The sequence below is a fragment of the Mirounga leonina genome, unplaced genomic scaffold (assembly GCF_011800145.1).
Source record: "Mirounga leonina isolate KUSES-001 unplaced genomic scaffold, KU_Mleo_1.0 Mir_152, whole genome shotgun sequence".
NCBI classification, from domain to species: domain Eukaryota; kingdom Metazoa; phylum Chordata; class Mammalia; order Carnivora; family Phocidae; genus Mirounga; species Mirounga leonina.
The window spans coordinates 11,953,192-11,971,709 of NW_023270380.1; the positions used below are offsets into that span (position 1 = coordinate 11,953,192).

General features: G+C 49.5%; 1 protein-coding gene across 12 annotated transcripts in view; it reads left to right on the forward strand.

The window, feature by feature from the left end:
• SGMS1 (sphingomyelin synthase 1) overlaps positions 1–18,518 on the forward strand; it is a 268,293-nt gene that overhangs the window by 26,525 nt on the left and 223,250 nt on the right. For 10 of the 12 annotated variants that reach the window (XM_035008582.1, XM_035008588.1, XM_035008580.1 and 7 more), the window contains one exon: positions 3,621–3,713. The exons of 1 other annotated variant lie outside the window; for it this stretch is intronic. The gene's annotated coding sequence lies outside the window, so the exon portion shown is untranslated. Of the gene's footprint in view, positions 1–3,620; positions 3,714–8,935; positions 8,998–18,518 lie in introns of those variants that run through there. One more of the 12 variants, XM_035008586.1, reaches the window with a different exon arrangement.

Consider the following 18,518-nt stretch of genomic DNA (forward strand, 5'->3'; position numbering starts at 1 on the left):
AGCGCAATAAGGTGGGACCCCAGATGTGAGTCCACCAGGAGGAAAAACCGTTTGTGAATTTCATGTCGGTCTAGAAGTCCAATTTGACTTACACCCGTGGGCAGTGTGTGGTGCTGGCTGGGTCTGCATCATTATTCTGAAGTCTGTGCTGATGTCCTGTGACTAATATGTTCCAGCTGTCTGGGTCACTACTTTGGAGTACTATTTATTTGCGGTAGTGATGCTGCAAATAGGAAAAGCTTTCCCTTTTGTTGGTTGAGAGCTCTGCTGGTAATTAGCAAAACAAGCATGCCTCTTATTTGGGAGAGATTGGAAAGGCGGCTGAAGGGTACATTGTACACAACCACAGTGGAAAACAATTTGGCATTACTTAGAAGAGCTGAACACGCGCACTCCCGCGCTCAGTCCTCCTCTCTTAAGCGTATACCCTGGAGAAACGCGGTATGTGCCCCAGGGACAGGCACTGGGATGTAAATAGCGTTGTTCATAGTAGCAAAAACTGACAAAACCCCAGGTGATCCTCGGTGGAATGGAGCGGTGAGCTGTGGGTCTATTCACACAGAGGGAACCAGTGGTGATCATCAACCACGGCCACGTGAGTCACCAGGGGTGAATCTCAGAATCCGCATCGGAAGAGGCAAGTCTTAATACATACACTCCGGTTTTACTTTACATTGGTTTTAAAACCTGGCAAAATGCAACCACATACTGAGAATATGTATGTGATGAAAACATACGCCCGAGCGGAGGAATTAAATCAGAATTGGGGCTAGCGGTTAACTGTGCAGGGGAGTGGATGGAGGGAGTCAGGGAGGGGCACACACGTCTTCCATAAAACCCCACAACCCCCCAGACCCAGCCGCTGGGGTATCGGGTGCACGGGCTTTGTTTCCATTATTCTCTAGTCTGACATATGGTCACCGAATAACAGGGTACCCCAAATGGAGCAGCTTAAAACACTGACCAACACTGGTCATCTCACAAGGTCTGTGCGTGGGCAAGACGTCGGGACAGCTTGGCTGGGTGGTTCTGGTTCGGGGTCTCCCATCTGGTTGTGGTCCAGGCAGCCGCGGCAGCAGCCGTCCTCAGAAGGCTCGGTGGGCTCGAGGTGCAGCTCCCGGGCTCCCCAGGGCTATTGTGCTGAGGGCCCTCCCAGGACAGAGTGAGGAGGCTGCCCTGGGCCCCAGCCGTTCAGATTCGACTCCCATTTCCCCCGGCTGGATGGAGAGACGTGCGCGTTCAGTGGGCAGTAGGAAAAGGGGCAGGAAGCTCCCCGTATGCTCGGGGGGGGGGGGGCACCAGAGCTTGAGTGTGGGACGCAGGATCATTGGCGCCTCCTCCGAGGCTGGTTCCTGTGCTTGTGCACTTTTTGATCTACTTCACGATAAAGTTTTTCTAGACAAGCCGAACTGGGAAGCTTATTTTGCGTTAGTAATGGTGCGGGCACTCATCGACATGACAAGGATGTGGGTGCCACACGTTTGCAGTGTGGGGCTGGAGCAGAGTCCGTGGTGGGGGCTGACTACTGGGGGGAGGGGGCCCTGGCTGCTGACAGCACCTGCGGGGGGGTGGGGGCGGGCAGGGCAGAGAGGGACCCGGGGAGTACGGACCCCAGGACGTGTGGTGTCGACGGGACCACATGTGCCTAGATGTCCGTCTACCTGTGTCCCTGGATCGGGTGGAAATCTGGGACTCGTGATTTTTGAGGAGAATTCTCTGGGCTAAGGGCCACTGGTACTGTCCTGGGCTCACCGTGATATTGAAGTCTCTACCAGCCTCAACTGTTCTCCCGAGACCCCCTTTAATGAGAAAGGAGAGCCCACCCCTCACTCCCTTCCCCTACAAGTGAGGGTGCAGCTGGAAATGAACTGGACAAGTAAGGATAGGAGTTTGAGCTTAATTCATGCTGTGATTACATTGTGCTCGCAATGTGTGTTTGTTTTATTAGCAAGTTTTCAATTGCTGTTTCATTTGCTTATCCTCACCAAAATCTCTGAGTAAAACTGATGTTTCCAAAGGAGCGTCATGTGTTTTCCCTTGGATTTGGGTAGCTTTTGGCCTAACTTCCTGGTGAGTGTTCCTGGGGTCCAGGTGCTCCGGCGTGTGAGGCATCGAGACCCATCTTATCTCCTTGTGGGTTGCAGCATCCTTGGGAACAGGTGCTCCCCAGTTCCCAGGTGAGGAAGCAACTTGAGGCAGTTCTCTCGGTTTTTCATCGAGCTGGCGAGTGGAGGAGACGGGACTGAAAGCCAGGCACAGGGGCCCTGACTCACTTTCTTCAAGCTTTCGTATGTGGCTCCTTCACACGTTGGACGTCGATACCTGTAAACCTCTTTGTGCAGGATTGTGGTGACCAGTGCATGAAGGACCCCTTTAGGCCATCTTATGGGGACACCACGTGTTCCTCAGTGGTTCTGATGCCGCCTCCGTCCTCAGTGGTAGAGCCGTGCATGTCATTATACGGGACTTGGCTGGTTACAAAATGAGAGGAAATATCCTCAACAGCAAGTGATAATTGCCTTTTGTTGTGTCCAAGGTAAAAGGCACCTCTGGTGATGCTTGTTTTGCTTCCCTTCCCTTGGCCAACAGTGTTCTCTTTTGAGAAAAAAGGGAGAAAAAAAATACACGTATAATGTCAAAATTACATTAGGGGTTATTGTGTTTAAAAGGGAAGTATAATTACTAGTAGTAGTTATAGAATTGGTAATCATAATTAGAGTATTAATGGTAGTATTAAGAATGATTATTATTATTTTTTAAAGAATTTATTTTAGGGAGAGAGAGAGCACAGACAGGGGGAGCGGGGAGGGGCAGAGACAGAGGGGAGAAGCAGACTCCCTGCTGAGCAGGGAGCCCCCGATGTGGGGCTCGATCCCAGGACCCTGAGATCATGACCTGAGCCGAAGGCAGATGCTTCACCGACTAAACCATCCAGGTGCCCCAAGAATGATTATTCTTCAGGTAACAAACTGCCGTGCACCCCCCCCCCCCCAGATGGCATGTGAATATGTTTGGCCTCTTGGCCTTGAGGTTGCTTTTGAGGAGAGCATTGTATGGGGTGGGGGGGCCACCTGTATGGTGAGACATGCCTTGAGCTTGGGGTCAGAAGATCTAAGTAGAGGTTTCATCCCCGGTGTTTTCTAGTTGAATGTCCTTGTCGTACGGTCATGATGTCGGTTGGCACGTGGTGGGTCTGCCTGGGAGACCCAGGAGGCCCAGCAGTCTGGTGTGGCTCGGAGGGTCCACGGGGGCCTCACGTGGGGTCTCAGAAATCCAGTCACACTAGGGCCCTGGAAGCTCCCCTGCTCTTCTGAGTGGAGGTTTGGGTGACGTCACGTGTCACTGCCTTGAGATTGATGTGAGTTAAGAGATACTTAATCAGGAATTTCTTTGTTCCAGAACTTTCTAGAGTGGCTGAGGCTAACGATTGTTCCGCACATTCAGGATGGGATGGATCAGTTTTTTCTCTTTTCACTTTTCTCCTTGCTTAAAAGCAATTTAGATAGAGCACCTTTTTAATCTAGAGGTTTGTCATAAATGAAGAATATTTTCTCAACTGAAATAGCTTTAATTTAATAAAAATCCTTGGTGGTAACATGTTGTTTCGCTTCTGCTTGCAGGCTGAGGGAGCATGAACGGCCTTGAACGTGCCCCTGGGCTTATTTAGCCATTCGCTTTTCATTAGGAGAAAGAGACGGCCATCCGCTTGAGAGGTGTGTAAAGATTTCTGTGCAACTTTTTATCCTAAAAATTTCAGACATATGGAAGAGTTAGAAGAATGTGCAGTGAGTTCCTGTGTATCCACCGCCTACATTTAACACTTGTTAGCATTTTGCCATATTGTGTGTGTCTGTTTGTGTGTGTGTTTGTGTGTGTGTGTGTGTGTGTTTGAGGACTTGTACATTTTTCTGCTGAAGCTTGTAAAAGTAAGTTGTAGGCATCATGACATTTTATCCTAAATTCTTCGAGATGTAGCTCCTAAAAATAAGGATATTGTCCCTTGAGAGGCATTTTAGAACATTCATAAACTATGTGACGTAGAGTCATTTAACTAAACACAGTTATAATTTCCTATTGAAAGGTGTAATTTTGGATTTATGATCCTTTCGTAGCCAATGTAAATGAAGTCAGGTTTTCAAAAATCTTTAAGCAGTGACTTATTTAACGGACAGATAGGCAGTGCGAACCTGTTTGGTGTGAGAACTGTCTGCACGTAAAGGATTGGGATTTGCACTTGCCCATGTGTCCTGCATAAGAGGATGGCCGTGTTTCCCTTGTTCCGTGTGCTCTGCCCGTCTGCACCTCTGGGGCTGGTGTTCCTGTGGCTTTCACAAGTAGACTAGTCGCTGTGCTTGAACGGGATCGAAGATCTTCACGGAGTTTTGAACCTGAACTCCCAGGAGAATGTGCCAGGGATATGCAGTCATGTCAAGTTGAGGTTACTGTGTTGAAACCAGTGTCCAAGACATTCACAGTGATTCCCAGCGCCATGATTTGACTACCCGAATTGAAACTTCCTATCAAATCCTGCAGGTGTGTTCCACTGTGATTGGAGGTGTAGATGGTGACGCGTCACAACCAGTCACACGGTCACTTGCTACCACTCGGTGGTTCTCTGTGGCTGTGCGCTGTCCCACGGGCTGCCCTCTGCTGCACGTTGATGGGCTCTCTCTCAACGGGCCCTGGGAGTCCAAGCATTTCTTCGTAGATGTTTATGAGCTCCAGTTGCCCGTTTAGAGCATGATTTTAGAAGAAGTCTATTTATAAGTGAGCCTTATAGGGCAGTGGAGGCTTCTTAAGATTCTTGTGTCTTATTTAGAACACAAAGTGAGAGCAGTGAAGTTTCTTGGAAAGACCCCAGCATTCCGAAGGAGCCGTGACTGGAGTTGTAGGGCTCTCAGAACGATCTAGTTTGGTTTTTTGCTTTTTGGCCTCTGGTTAGGCTTTGAAAAGATGATGAGGAGGAGGAATGAGGCTCCATTTGAGGCAAAAAGGCTTTGACAGATTGAGAAGAGAAAGGTGTCTGGGGCCCCGGGTGGGGCTTCAGTTCGCTCTCTGCCCCTGGGGTAATGGTTTTTTTCTCTGTCTGTTGAACTAGGGTATGCATACAGAAAGTGCAGTCTTGTTACATATACAGCTCAGTATAATTTCACAAACTGAGCACTCCCCTGTGACCAGCACCCGGATCAAGAAGCAGAACATTTCCACCACAGCCTCATGCCCCTATCTGGACCGTACACACCACCTCGCTCCATGGGTAGCCATGCTCTTGACTTCTAAGAGCATAATTTCATTTTGTCTGTTGTTCTTTGTGTGTGTGAATGTGTGTGTCGTATATAATGCAGATTGTACTGTTTTGTGTCTGGCTTTTGTCATTCAACAGTATATTAGGTTATCCCATATTGTTGCAGATAGTTACAGATTGTTCATTTTCATTGCTATGGAGCGTCGCATTGTGTGAGAATAAACCAGTTTTTTCATTCTATTAGATGCAGGTAGTTTCTGCGGGGGGGGTGGGGGGGTGGTTCCCCTGGCAGAAATGAGGATTACACGGGGTTTTATCCCCGTGGCTACAGTGGAGGCCGTCCTGGGTGTCCAGTTTCTGCTGTCCCATGAAAGAGGAATCCAGGGGCAGACAGAAGGTGGAGACACGGCTGGGAGAGTGTGTGTGGTTTCTCAGTCCTGCAGCGATTCCCACTGCTCTTCCTGGGGCTCAGCACATCCCTTCCCACCTCGGTCCCCTGCTGACACACGTTTTCTGCCCCCTCTCCTCTACCACTTACCCCTCAGAGGGGACTGTGCAGAATAGATCAGACAACCGGCCACTGGTGAATAAAGTTCATTAGGTGCTGATACTAGATGTTCGACGGGGAAAGTCATGGGCTTGCTCTGGAACACCTGTGCTGTGGGTATGGACCCACAGGGGGGGCGTGGGCCACAGCCCTGGAAGCCAGCTGTGCCGTGGAGTTGAGCGTGTAGATGCGGAGGCTTGTGTGGGCCAGGCCTGTAACAGGACAGGAACCGGTGGGGGGGGGGGGGCGGGGGGTTGCTCAGTAAGGGGGGATGGGCACTGCGGAGTACGAGTACATATGCACTGCCCAATTTTTGACCCAATAAAATGTGTCTGGCCGAATTCGGCAAGCCCACCGATTTCGAACCTTTAGGGAATAGAATGTTCGTTGTGTAGAAGTGGTTCCCGTGGGATTTGGATATGTTTATGGCTAAATTTGGTTTCTGTAAGTAAAGTTTTATTCAAACACGGTCATGTTCATTTGTTCATGGTTCGTCTGTGACTGCTTTCGTGCTGCGACAGCAGAATCGAACAGTTGTGAAGGAGACCAGGGTCCGTAGCTCCGGCGGGGATCGATGGCCCGCAAGACCTGGCATGTTTGCCGTCGGCGCTTTACTTCATAAAAGCGAGGGCACAGTGGTTATAACCTCTGTAGTTTTGAAATAGTCTGAGCCCATTAATTTTACTGTGAATGCCTTTATTTTTTCATTTATTTATCCAACAAATATTTACTGAGAAGCTACCCTGTGTCAGGGGTAATGAGCTGGCAATAGTCGCGTAGGCTCCTGCCCTTGTGGAACTTACGAGGGGCTTCTGTGAGCTGGAAGCTCCGCCCCAGGACTGTGCTTTCTATGCATCAGAGCAGAAGCATGAAATGGAAACGGAATGACCGCATCTTTAGTTTTAAGTGAGTGTATGTTGGTTATGTTTCTTAATTTTATAATTTTTTTTTTTAAAGATTTTATTTATTTATTTGAGAGAGAGAATGAGAGAGAGAGAGCATGCGGGGGGTGAGGGTCAGAGGGAGAAGCAGACTCCCTGCCGAGCAGGGAGCCCGATGCGGGACTCGATCCCGGGACTCCAGGATCATGACCTGAGCCGAAGGCAGTCGCTTGACCAACTGAGCCACCCAGGCACCCAATTTTATAAATTTGATAAGCACTTGCCATAACATAATGGTTACTTCAGTTGTACGGCAAATGTGGTATGATCTATTTAGATATGGCCGTGTCTCTAAGTGTGTCTGAAAGTCCTGTTTGTTTCCATGTGGTGACAGCAGACCATGTAAGGCTGTGTAAGGTCGTGTATCTGGATTGGGCCAGGAGCTTTGACATGCTCATCAAAGCGAGCCAAGCAGAGCACCCATCTCAGGCTACTTGAATAATAAATCCTAAAACTCAACAGAAAGAACAGCATACAAGGTAATAAAGTTTGGAATGTGGTATAACGAATTCATCCATCCCCGCTGGCATGCTTATCTGTTTGCTCATGTGAGGTTGTAAAAGTTTGTTTTTTCCTAATGGGAGGCCATAGACTAGGGCATTGTCATGAACAGAGACAGGTGAAACTTATAGTATTGTTTTAACCCCGTTAGCATTTTCATGTATGCTCGTAGATGTTTTATGGGTGTGAGTCACTGCGCCGTCATCACCCCAGACTGTCCTCCGACAGAAGGGAAACGCCCTTGACTCATCTCAGGGCAAACCCTCATAAGCCGTTGCGGCTGCATTGCCTCGTTCCAGCCGAGACATCCTTTAGGAAAGTGAAGTGAGGTCGAACATTAATCTGGATGTTGTAGTTACAGTTGGTTAGCTGCGTGTAATAATGTAAGGATGGGAAAACGCATGAAGTCCTGGCAGTGTGTACTTCTTGCCTTAGGGGCCATCTGACATCAGGCAGGTTGCTCCTTGTCACCTTCTGGGTCCGTGATCTGGTGACGGCACTTTCCCCTGAAACGAGAGCCTCAGGGCAGTGGCCGTCTGCAGGAACTACAGAGACGAACATCAGCTGGTGGGAAATAGTTTCACGAATGGGGGCCAGACTCCGCACTGGTTTGTCTTGTTGCCATAATTCATAAAGTGGAGGTGTAGCTCCTCTTTATGAGGAAGAAATGGTACGTATTCATTCTCACTTTCCACTTTTGTGTTTAAAATGTTTTTACAGATTCAATCCTGGTCTTCATTTTAGTAATTTTTTTATAGTGGTGCAGAATGAGGGATAAATGAAAAAGGAGAGTTGAGAAGACCGACCATTGTTTTCCTTACGAAACTGGAAACCGTAGGCTTCACTGCTTTGGGTAAGAAGAAGGTGTTCTGAAACAAATTTGAGGAGAGGCCAAAGCACCTGATCTGTGGCATTAGAAAAACTGGATCTTCTATCCTTCTAAGAGGGAGCCCTTTCGCCCAGAACTCCAGCCTCAGGGGCGTTTAATTTGTCAAGGCCAGCTCATTAAGGTTGACTTCCTCAGGCTCTGGTTTTGCATCTGGAGAGGGGTCAGTACTAATGTGCACACGAGGACCACGTGGTAGAGCGAGTTGTGGTTTAGAGAGTATCAGCATGATTCTCTTGGTTGCAAGTGATGGAAAACCAATCAAAGTGTCTGTCAGTGAAAGAAGCATTGTTGACTCAGGTAGCTAGCTGATAGCCGGCGGCAGATCTCACTTCAGGAAGGGCTTGTCACAGGAGCTACGTGATGTCATAGGGTTCTCGGTGGGTGCCTTCTCAGGCTGCAGACGGTGGCCCCCCGGCAGCTTCAGGTCCACACTGTTCAGGGATCCTCCGGGACTGGGCCAAGGGCCTGTCCTGACGGGGTTTGCACTTTGTGCTGAGAGCCCGAGGTCAGCCTGTTGGTTCAGCTGAGGATGAAGCCCTGAGTCAGGGCAGTGCGGGATGCTTCCCTCCAGAAATCGGCCTGGTTTCCCGCAGGGTCGGTGGGTGCTGGCATAGTAATAATAATAATAGTAATAAATGCATCTTTTTATGTTTGCAAATTATTTTTTTTTAAAGATTTTATTTATTTATTTGACAGAGAGAGACACAGCAAGAGAAGGAACACAAGCAGGGGCAGTGGGAGAGGGAGAAGCAGGCCTCCCTCTGAGCAGGGAGCCCGATGCGGAGCTCCATCCCAGGACCCTGGGATCATGACCTGAGCGGAAGGCAGACACTCAATGACTGAGCCACCTGATGCCCCTGCAAAGCATTTTTAGGTGTGTTCTCTTGTGAGACCTGACAGGAGCATCAGGAAGGTGGGATAAAGAAGTGATTAAGAACCCGGATGCTGGGGCCAGGTTGCGTGGGTTCGGTTATTAGCCACAGATGATTTTGACACATTACTTAACCTCTTGTGTGCCCCAGTCTCCTGAACCGGGCCACGGGGTTGAAGGTATCCACCCGCGAGGGCTCTGGGAAGGGCTGAATAATGGATATGTGCTGGGCACTTAGAACAGTGCCTAATACGTGCTAGTCTATCACTTGTGAATCTTTAAAACAGGCCCGCCAGCAGAGTGTCTTCATGTGACGGGTCAGGCACCGAAGTCCAGAGGTCATGTGACCTGGAAGGGTGACAACCTGCTGTCAGGTCTCCTGACTTCTTGTGCCCATGCTGGTCTTTGTAAGGATTATGGGGGCGTTTGGAGTAATAATAAGTCCAGGGAGCAGAGAGGGAAATTCCCCTTGGTTCCAGAACAGTAGCCTGCTGTTTGGACGTACCTAAGTGTGCAGGAAGCATTGCTAATGTGCTCACGTGCAGTTTGGTCTTCGGCTTCCCCTACACCGAGTGCCCCCAGGCATGTTTTGGGAGCGTCACGACGAGGAAATCCACGCTCCCGGTGTCCCACGGTGGCGGGCAACATGCTCGGGAGAGTCAGCCATATCCAGGGTTGGCACTCACCCTAGAAATGTTGGCTGATTGTTTAATGAGATCCAGCGTTAGGATCTCCGAGGAAGCTAAGATTTCTGTGGTCGGGAGGTGACTTGACCCTGCAGCCTGGGGTGAAGACATGGCTTCTGTTGGGGAGAGGCTTGGGCCACCCCAGAATGCTGCCTCACCAGTTTCTTCATTAAGAATATCGTCCCACAGTGTTGAGAATGTCTTGTGGAGAAATTATTCAGATTGACTTCCTGAAGGAGGCTTGCCCTGGGTACTCAGACCTCGGTATGACCCAGACGTCTGAGGAGGGTCATGCTGCTTTCTGAGGACAAAGACAATGGTTTCTTTGTACTGTGGACTCAAGACACTGGAAACTTAGGAGTATCGCTGTGGGTAATCTGTAATACACCCCAAAGATGCAGCTGTCCACGCAAGGGAAAACATGGTGGGGCCCACAGTTTGGGGGCTCCCTGTAGGGGCTTTTGGAGAAACACGGTGCTGCTCGAAATTTCCAGAGCTGGCTTTGCGGCCAGACCCACGCGTTTGGCCCCGCAGCGGCCTTGGCCTGGGCTCACCCTGCTGCTCGCCGCCCGGTGTGTGGGAGGCGCTCAGATATTTCTTGAATGAACAGATCTGTCTGAACTGTGCCTTTGTCTTCAGTTCGGGTTTCCGTTGACAAGAAGTTGTTTACCATGTGGATGTCTTTGGGAATTAAAGCTTCGAGCCCTCCGTTACCTCCTGTGTCTGAACACGCTGCCTTCTGTTGTCTCTTTACATGAAGGAGGTGCTGTTTTGAGTATTGATTCCAACACCTGGTTTTACAATGACACTTACAGTCCAAAGAACCCAACCCTGTTTAGAGAATAAAGGGATTAGCTGCTAATTCTGTAGAAACGACCCTCGGTTTGCCAAATGCTTGTGGGAATCATAATAGGTTCTGAGATTTCATCCTACTTACTTTGTTCTCAGTTCCTTGGGAGCTTTTTGCCGTGCTAAGTAGTCTGGGATTAAATATTAGTAGTTTCTTCACTTTTTTTTTTTAATATTTTATTTATTAGAGAGCGAGAGATAGCGAGAGCAGGAACACAAACAGGGGGAGTGGGAGAGGGAGAAGCAGGCTTCCTGCTGAGCCTAGGACCCTGGGATCATGACCTGAGCCGAAGGCAGACGCTTAATGACTGAGCCACCCAGGCACCCCAGTTTCTTCACTGTCTTAACTTGACCCCTTTTTATAGGTGGGAAATCCTGGTCAGCCCTGTTTCCTGAATGTCAGCAACGGAAGATTCTTGTGATGATTATCCTACTTAGTATTCTCAACAATGCCATGACCCCACTGTGGCCGAACCCGTGCATGGTGGAGTGACCACAGGCTTGCTTGTACCACTCACACACAGTCTACCGCCGTGGGTAGGGGCCGGGCCAGCCAGCGGCGCTCCAGCTACTTGGGGGACGGAGTCTCCTGAGGACTTTCAAAGTGTGCCATGTCCAGGTCCATAACCTCCCCCAGCCTTCTCCTGTGCTCTTATTTTCTCCGACTAGGGTTTTAGAACCCTTGAAGCAGAACAGTGATTCTTAAAATTGGTTCCCAGAATAGGGACATCAGCGTGGCCTAGTCACATGTCAGGGGTAGACATTCTTTTTTTTTTTTTTTTTTTTTAATTTTATTTATTTATTTGAGAGAGAGAGCATGAGTAGGGGGGTAGGGGCAGAGGCAGAGGGACAAGCAGACTCTCCACTGAGCAGGGAGCCTGATGTGGGGCTCGATCCCAGGACCCTGGGATCATGACCTGAGCCGAAGGCAGAAGCTTAACCCACTGAGCCACCCAGGCGCCCAGGGGTAGACATTCTTAAGTCCCAGGCAAACCTACTGGATCAGGGTCCTGCGGGTGAGGTCTAGCAAACCGTGTTTTAATGAGCCTTCCAGGTGATGCTGTTTCTGTTTTATTTATTTTTATTTTATTTTATTTTACTTTTTAAAAATCTTTTTAAAAGATTTTATTTATTTGTTTGACAGAGAGAGAGAGACAGCAAGAGAGGGAACACAAGCAGGGGGAGTGTGAGAGGGAGAAGCAGGCTTCCCGCTGAGCAGGGAGCCCGATGCGGGGATCGATCCCAGAACCCTGGGATCACGACCGGAGCCAAAGGCAGACGCTTAACAACTGAGCCACCCAGGCGCCCTGATGCTGCTTCTGTTTTAATTGAATCGGACATATAACATCAAAGTTACTCTCTTGACCACTTTGGAACATACAGTTCAGTAATGTTAAGTTTACTCACTTTGTCATGAGACAGATCCCCAGAAGGCTTCATCTTGCAGAGCTGAAACTGAACCCATCCACCCTCCTCCCCTCGCCCCTGGTGACACCATTCTACTTCTTCTGTGACTTCGACTACTCAGGACACCTCATGTAAATGGAGCACCAGACGATTCTTGGGCACAGTCAAGTTTGAGAGCCACTGAGGTCCAAAATCTGACCGGCTCATCCCCCTCTAGATCCTCACCCACGCCATTCACAGCAGCTGAACCATAAACTGTGAACACACCTGTGCGTGCGTCCTTTCTGCACCCGTCTCTGCCACCTCGTCCCTCTGTGTCGCTTTGGTCAAGTTACTTGACTCCCTTCATCCTGACTTGTGGAGTTTGGTAAAAGAGATTAGACACATGGGAAAGTATTTTGTAAGTCAGCCGGTGGTACAAGGTTGACATACTAAGTGCACGCTAGACCACTCCTCTCTTTTTTGGGTTCGTGTTTGTTTTTACTGAAATTGTACCAGCTTGGTTCTTAAAGGGTTATGTAGTCCCACGGCACCTCGTGTCCCCTTTATGCTGATGCTCTCCCCCCCACCCCCTCTCTTGTTTGGTGTTTATTTATCTTCTGCCACGTGGGCAGGAGTCACGGATGCGCTCACGGTAAGCCCCTGTATCTGCGGTCAGCCGTGGTCCAGAAGCACATGATCCTCCTCTGAGAGGTCAGGGTCAGTCGTCACCTAACGCCTGGCCACAGCACCTGCATCACCCCCTCACTTCATCTCATCCCGCGGGCATTTTACCATCTTGCACCATCACCAGAAATCTGGGTGCGGCACAGCAAGGTATTTTGAGAGAAAGAGAGAAAGCACACTCACTTAACTTTCATTACAGTCTGTTGTTATAATTGTTCCATTTTAGCATGAGTTCTTGTTGTTAATCTCTCGCTGTGCCTGATTTAGAAATTACACCTTATCCTAGGTGTGTGTGTGTGGGAGAACACATGGGGTGTCTAGGGTTCGGTGCCGTCTGAGCTTTCAGGCACCTGCGGGGGTCTTGGAACGCGTCCCCCGCAGGTGAGGCAAGGCTACTGTATAGTATACATGGGTTACTTGAACTTTCCTGCACATAGATTTTTTCTTGGATTTAATCACTGTCTTGTGTTTTTAAATTAAAATTTTTTTTTTTTTTTAATTTTAGAGAGGGAGAGAGAGAGCAGGGGGAGGGGCAGAAGGAGGGAGAAAATCTCAAGCAGACTGTCCACTGAGCATGGAGCCCAGCGCGGGGCTCAGTCTCATGACCCTGAGATCATGACTTGAGCCAAAACCAAGAGTTGGATGCTCAACTGATGGAACCACCCAGGCGCCCTCATATAAGTTGTCTTGTTTTAAAAAATGTGTGTACTGATCACTAATTTGTGAATGTGAATCTGCTCCCCATATCTTAAGACTTGAGGTATTTCAGTTTTATCTTGTGGACAGAGTCAGTGCTGGAGGCTCCTGCCCAGTGAGATCCAGACAGCTGCCCCTTCAGGCCTCCCGGGCACCACAGCTCCACACGGGCTCTTCCTTCAACACCGCTCCGGGGTTTCTTGGATCCTCCTCCTGGACTGGCTTCTCTGTTTCCCTCACTTCATGTTCTCTCCTTTCTCCATTTACTCCCTTGTTGTGGCGGACCACATCTTCTGGAACCTTCTTAACAAATTACACGTGGCAGGTAAGACTTTGGAGTCGTTTTGAGTCTGAGACTGTCACGTTCGTATTTAGTTGACAGTCTGGCTGGGTGTGGAAGTCCCACTTGGACGTCTGCGAACCCCAGAGCGGGGAGGGCTGGCTCCTTGTCCTCTGGCTTCCCGCGCAGATGGAGAGAAGCCTCACACCTTCTGATGCCCGGCCCCTTGTTGGGCTGACTTTTCCTTTTCTCTCGAACTCTTCATTCTTCTCTTTATCTTCAGTGTTCTGAAATGTCCTGAGAACATTCCTTGGTGGGGAGGGCCTCTTTTCATTTATTGTGCTGAGATCCCCATGGGCACCTTCAGGCTGGAAACTCACGTCCTTTGTTTTTAGAAATTCTCTCCAAGTCATTAATGATCTCCCCTCGTCTTCTCTGTTCTTTCCCTCCGATGTTCCCGTCAACGCGGGCTCACCTGTCCTGCAGCTACCTTGGTTTTGCTCCCATTTTTTTTCACAGAGTATTTTCTCAACTTCACTTTCTCATCTTCTGTTAACGTTTTCATGTTTTCTGGTTTTATTTTCTGACCACTCTGTTTCTCCTGGTGGCTGTTCTCTGGATGCTTCTGTTTTGCAGAATCTTGTGATTTCAGGACAGAGTATTTTCTCTTAGTTCTCTGAGGGGATTAATCCTTTGGTTTTTCCTTCTTTTTGAAGCTTTTTCTCTTTTCCCCCTTGCATAATTTAATTTCTGTTATGTTGCTTTCTTGCCCCTCCCATTTCTGGCTTTCATGTTAGATACTTGCTCTGTGTGCCTGGTGATCCTTGAATGTCTGCTCATGCTTGAGAACGAGGCTTCCCCAGTGGGAAGATTTGGGCTCTTGTGTCTGCCAAGTCTGTTGCCAACATCTATTTGCCTTCTAGCTCTGAACGGTCTAAACTTTTAACCTCTCCTGTTGTCTCTGTCCCTGTGGCTTTATGCTTTTAAAAGCATTAATTGTTCTTGTTTGGGGGTTTTAGGAGGCAGACGGACTGTGTGTTCATTTCTCTGTCTTTAACAGGAAGTCAGTGTGGAGTCTTACCGAACTCCAGGGCAGGGCTGGTAGGGTTGGTGTTTGCTCACCAGCCGGGAGCGGCGAGCCTTCCCTGGCGTTCTCTTATTTTTAAGGCGTGATGTATATTTAGATGGTCTCAGCAGAGACCCCGGCTTTCCTGGTAACTCTGCAGTAGCTGCCTCCTCTCTTAGTGAAAGGCTTTCATCTCAGATATAAAGTACCAGTCAATTTATAAATAAATAGGCTTTGAGACAAAAAATAAGAATCCTTAAAAAAAAAAGATCTTTATTGATGTTTCTAAAAGGAATTTTCTGAGCGTAAGCGCATAATCCTTAGATTAAAATGCAGCTGACACATTAAGCCTTCTTACATAGAAAGCGGAATAATAGGCTTTAATGCCGTTTGTCCTTGACCACCCGCAAAGGGCGCTCCCGCGAGCCAGCCAGACAGGACAGAAACACGGCCTGCAGAGTTAGGCTGTATTTGTGATTGCAATCCCTAGTAAACGCTTCAACAGAACCCTCACACTCAGATCGTCAGAGGGGCCTCAAAAACTCTGGTAAAAAGGGAACCTGAATTCTGAGAGCAGGTGTCTGGCGAAATTAAGCAGTTTTTAGGAGGGCAGTGTGGTTCTTTTAAGAGAGGCCGATGACCTGGGATTATTTCACGATGTGGCCCTGTGGTGACACGTGGCTGCTTTGTGTCCTCCCTGCGTGTTGGACGTGTCCTCTGTGGAGCACTCCCTCTCCACCCCCTAGCAGTGAATGGCACCGCCTGATAACCCGCCGGTGGCTCCTGGCTCCTGGCCCCGGGGGCGACAAGATAGCAGCGTCAGGGGACCTGCGGCTCTGGGCTCTGGGCGGTAACAGCCCTTCTGTCCCCGCTGACCTCACCCCGCCCCCGCACCCCCCCCCAGACGAAGGGAAGGGCCTCTTGGCCTCCGTGCTGACCCCCGTGGAAGCTTCCCCAAGACGCTCACTTCTCTCCAGGGAGGGCTGCGGGCAAAACCAGAGACTGCTTTCTCCTTAAAAGCACTGACTTGTGATTGCTCTGTAACCTTTGGAGGAAGTCAGATTCATAGACTTCCGAAGCTTAGAAAGTCCTTTACTCTTGTTCTTTTTTTTCTTTTAAGATTTTATTTATTTATTTGACAGAGACACAGCGAGAGCAGGAACACAAGCAGGGGGAGTGGGAGAGGGAGAAGCAGGCTTCCCGCGGAGCAGGGAGCCCGATGCGGGGCTCGATCCCAGGACCCTGGGACTACGACCTGAGCCGAAGAGAGCCACCCAGGCGCCCCATCTCTTACTCTTGTTCTTAAAACCACCGACCATCTCGGGGCCCTTCTCGTTTTGGTCTTGAGGTGGAACTACAGAGAATGGGAAGCCCGGTCCTGCAGAGATGCCTGCTTGTTTGCTGAGTATGGAAAACCAGCAACTGTGAATGCACTGTGGATTCCTGCAGGTTAGGGAGGGACCCTCTCTGTGGAGCCAGCAACCCCTCTCCTCCTCTGTGTCCTTGTGTCTCTCCCTCGTGCCCTCCTACGCCGTCTCCTTGTCTCTTCGAGTGTCTGGGAGCGAGGGAATTCTTGGAGCTGTGTCTGTGACTCGGGCAGGGAGCAGAGCTGGTGGGGCTGAGGGCACACGATGACAGGTGAGCTGACCAACGTGCGGGCGAGGTTTCCCCGAGTTCTGTCAGCCTCGTGGCTGGTTAGAGCTGGTGCCTCTGCCACGATGTCCACTTTCCAAGCTCCTGCCCAAGTATGAGCGGAATATTTCCTTGCTTACTCTCAGCTTCACCGAAGCACCCTAAGGCTTCTGAAAGACTTTTTTAAATTCTGAGGGTAAGCAAAGGAAAATAAACCTTTTCTTAAATTAAGTTAAATTTATTTATTTATTTATTTTTAATTAAAAGGAGAACCATGAGCATTCTTTGCAGGAAACATGGTTTCAGGTCTCGGCCAGAGCTAGCTTGCTCCCAGGGCATGAGGCCCTAGGTCTGTGCCGTTCTTTGTAGATTGCTAGAAAAGAGTGTGGGAGGAATCAGACATTTACAGTTTGCAGGTGATTTAGATTATGTGGCAGCCGTCATGTAAACGGCCACCATGATGTTGCACTTCGCGTGTGTATCGATTCCAGTTTGTAGTGATCACACGCGTGCCCTACAGTGTAAGCGGGTGATGCCAGGAACAGTGATGCTGGCGAAGGAAGAGTTACATTTCTGAGCTTGCTGATTTTGTGACTCCGAACCTATATGAGACAGACCCCAGCTTTGTCATTTGTGATTTCAGATTGCCCTGAACAGGCCCCCTCGTCGGGTTGAGAATTTTAACCACTTCGTTGCTTCCCTGTGGAAAAAATTGCTCTTCAGACAGAGCGTGAATGAAATATTCTGTCCATTGTGGGACACCCCCTGCTCTCGGAGTGGGGAGGAGAAGAAAGGGCGGCATTTATGGAATTCGGCGATTCTGCTCAAAGGCGTGTGTTCCTCCGGCTGCAGCTGTGGTGGCCACTGGAAGGAGAGAGGGACGGGGGGAGGCTGAGAGGCTGTGACATCGGCGTCCTTGGTGAGGGGTTTCAGAGGTTGCTGGCTTCTCACGTAAGACCCCGGTCTCTGGTGCCTTTTGTGGGGGCCACGGTTGTAACATTGAGAGATTCGCTGTTGAGTCCATAATGGGGGTGGGGTCTCACCTGCGGATGAGCTGCTTTAGCATGTCCGTCCCCCACCTTCTTGTGGGGCGTCTCTCGGGTCAGAAGCTGGGGCCCAGTGAGAATGCTGGCTGGGTTGTGGGGTTACCAGCTGGGGGTCCCCTGGTCTCTAACATGGGAAGTGTGATACTCCTGAGATGGTGCTCTAGTGGAGGGTGGTGCTCGGCGGGGAGGCGGAATGGGGTTGGGGCCCTGGGAGCCAAATAGCCCTGGGAAGATGAGAAGCGTGTGGTTTTTGAGATGAACGGTTATACTCCTTCGCTTTATTTTTCGTTTGGTTTCCTGTAGAACTTAGCAAAGGCCCTCAGAAGGCGCTGGACTTGTTTTTGCCATCGCTTTCAGGGTCGAGTGTGGGCCCTGGAGCCCGAGCGTGGTGCTTGCCGGCAGCGATGCTCCCTGGGGAGGGGCTTCCAGGAAAGCTTTCTGGAAGGTTCCCGGTCAGTGTTCCCAGCTCTGGGCTGCGGTCTGCTTTAATGATGGAGGCAGGTCCTGTGGTTTGTTCCCCTAACCTGCACACCAAGAGAGGAGAATGAGGAGGGAGAGGACAAGAGCTTATACAGAAAGGGCAGAAGAGCAGAACGAAAAGATCTCTTTCCAACTGGCAGACATCCACAGCTTGTTTATATTTCGTTTAAAAAGTTAACAAACAAGTGGGCATTCTCTGCAGTACTGTGTTTCCTACTAATTTTGGCAAGGTCGCCGTCTTGGTTTTAGCAGTGGAAACTGCTCTTCAAGTGTGTGTGCACGTGCGTGTGTGTGTGTGTTTTTTCTTTCCAAACACCCAGTATGCAGAGCAGATGACTGTGATGCTCTGGTTGAGGGTCCCTTCTGTCATCTGTCTCCACCACCCCCCCATTTACACCTTCAGCATACTGCCCAGAATCCTTGAATCTGGTGAATTCTGTCATTTTATGGGCAGGGTGTTGTGCATTTTGACCCTTTTGTTCCAGTAAGTGAGAATGTTGGGGGTATAAGCGGTGGAAAGGGTCCCACTGAACTTTGATTCCTCCGGTATTTGGGAAACCCCATGTATGCAGTATCCTAGCATCCTTGCTTATGAATCTAATCCCATGGCCGTAGTTTCAGGAGTTACTTCATTTTGACTAGAAGAAGGGATGTGAGCTCAGAAGAGGTGGTCCTTGCCGTCAAACCTGAATTTCTCCAACACGACGTGGTCAGCT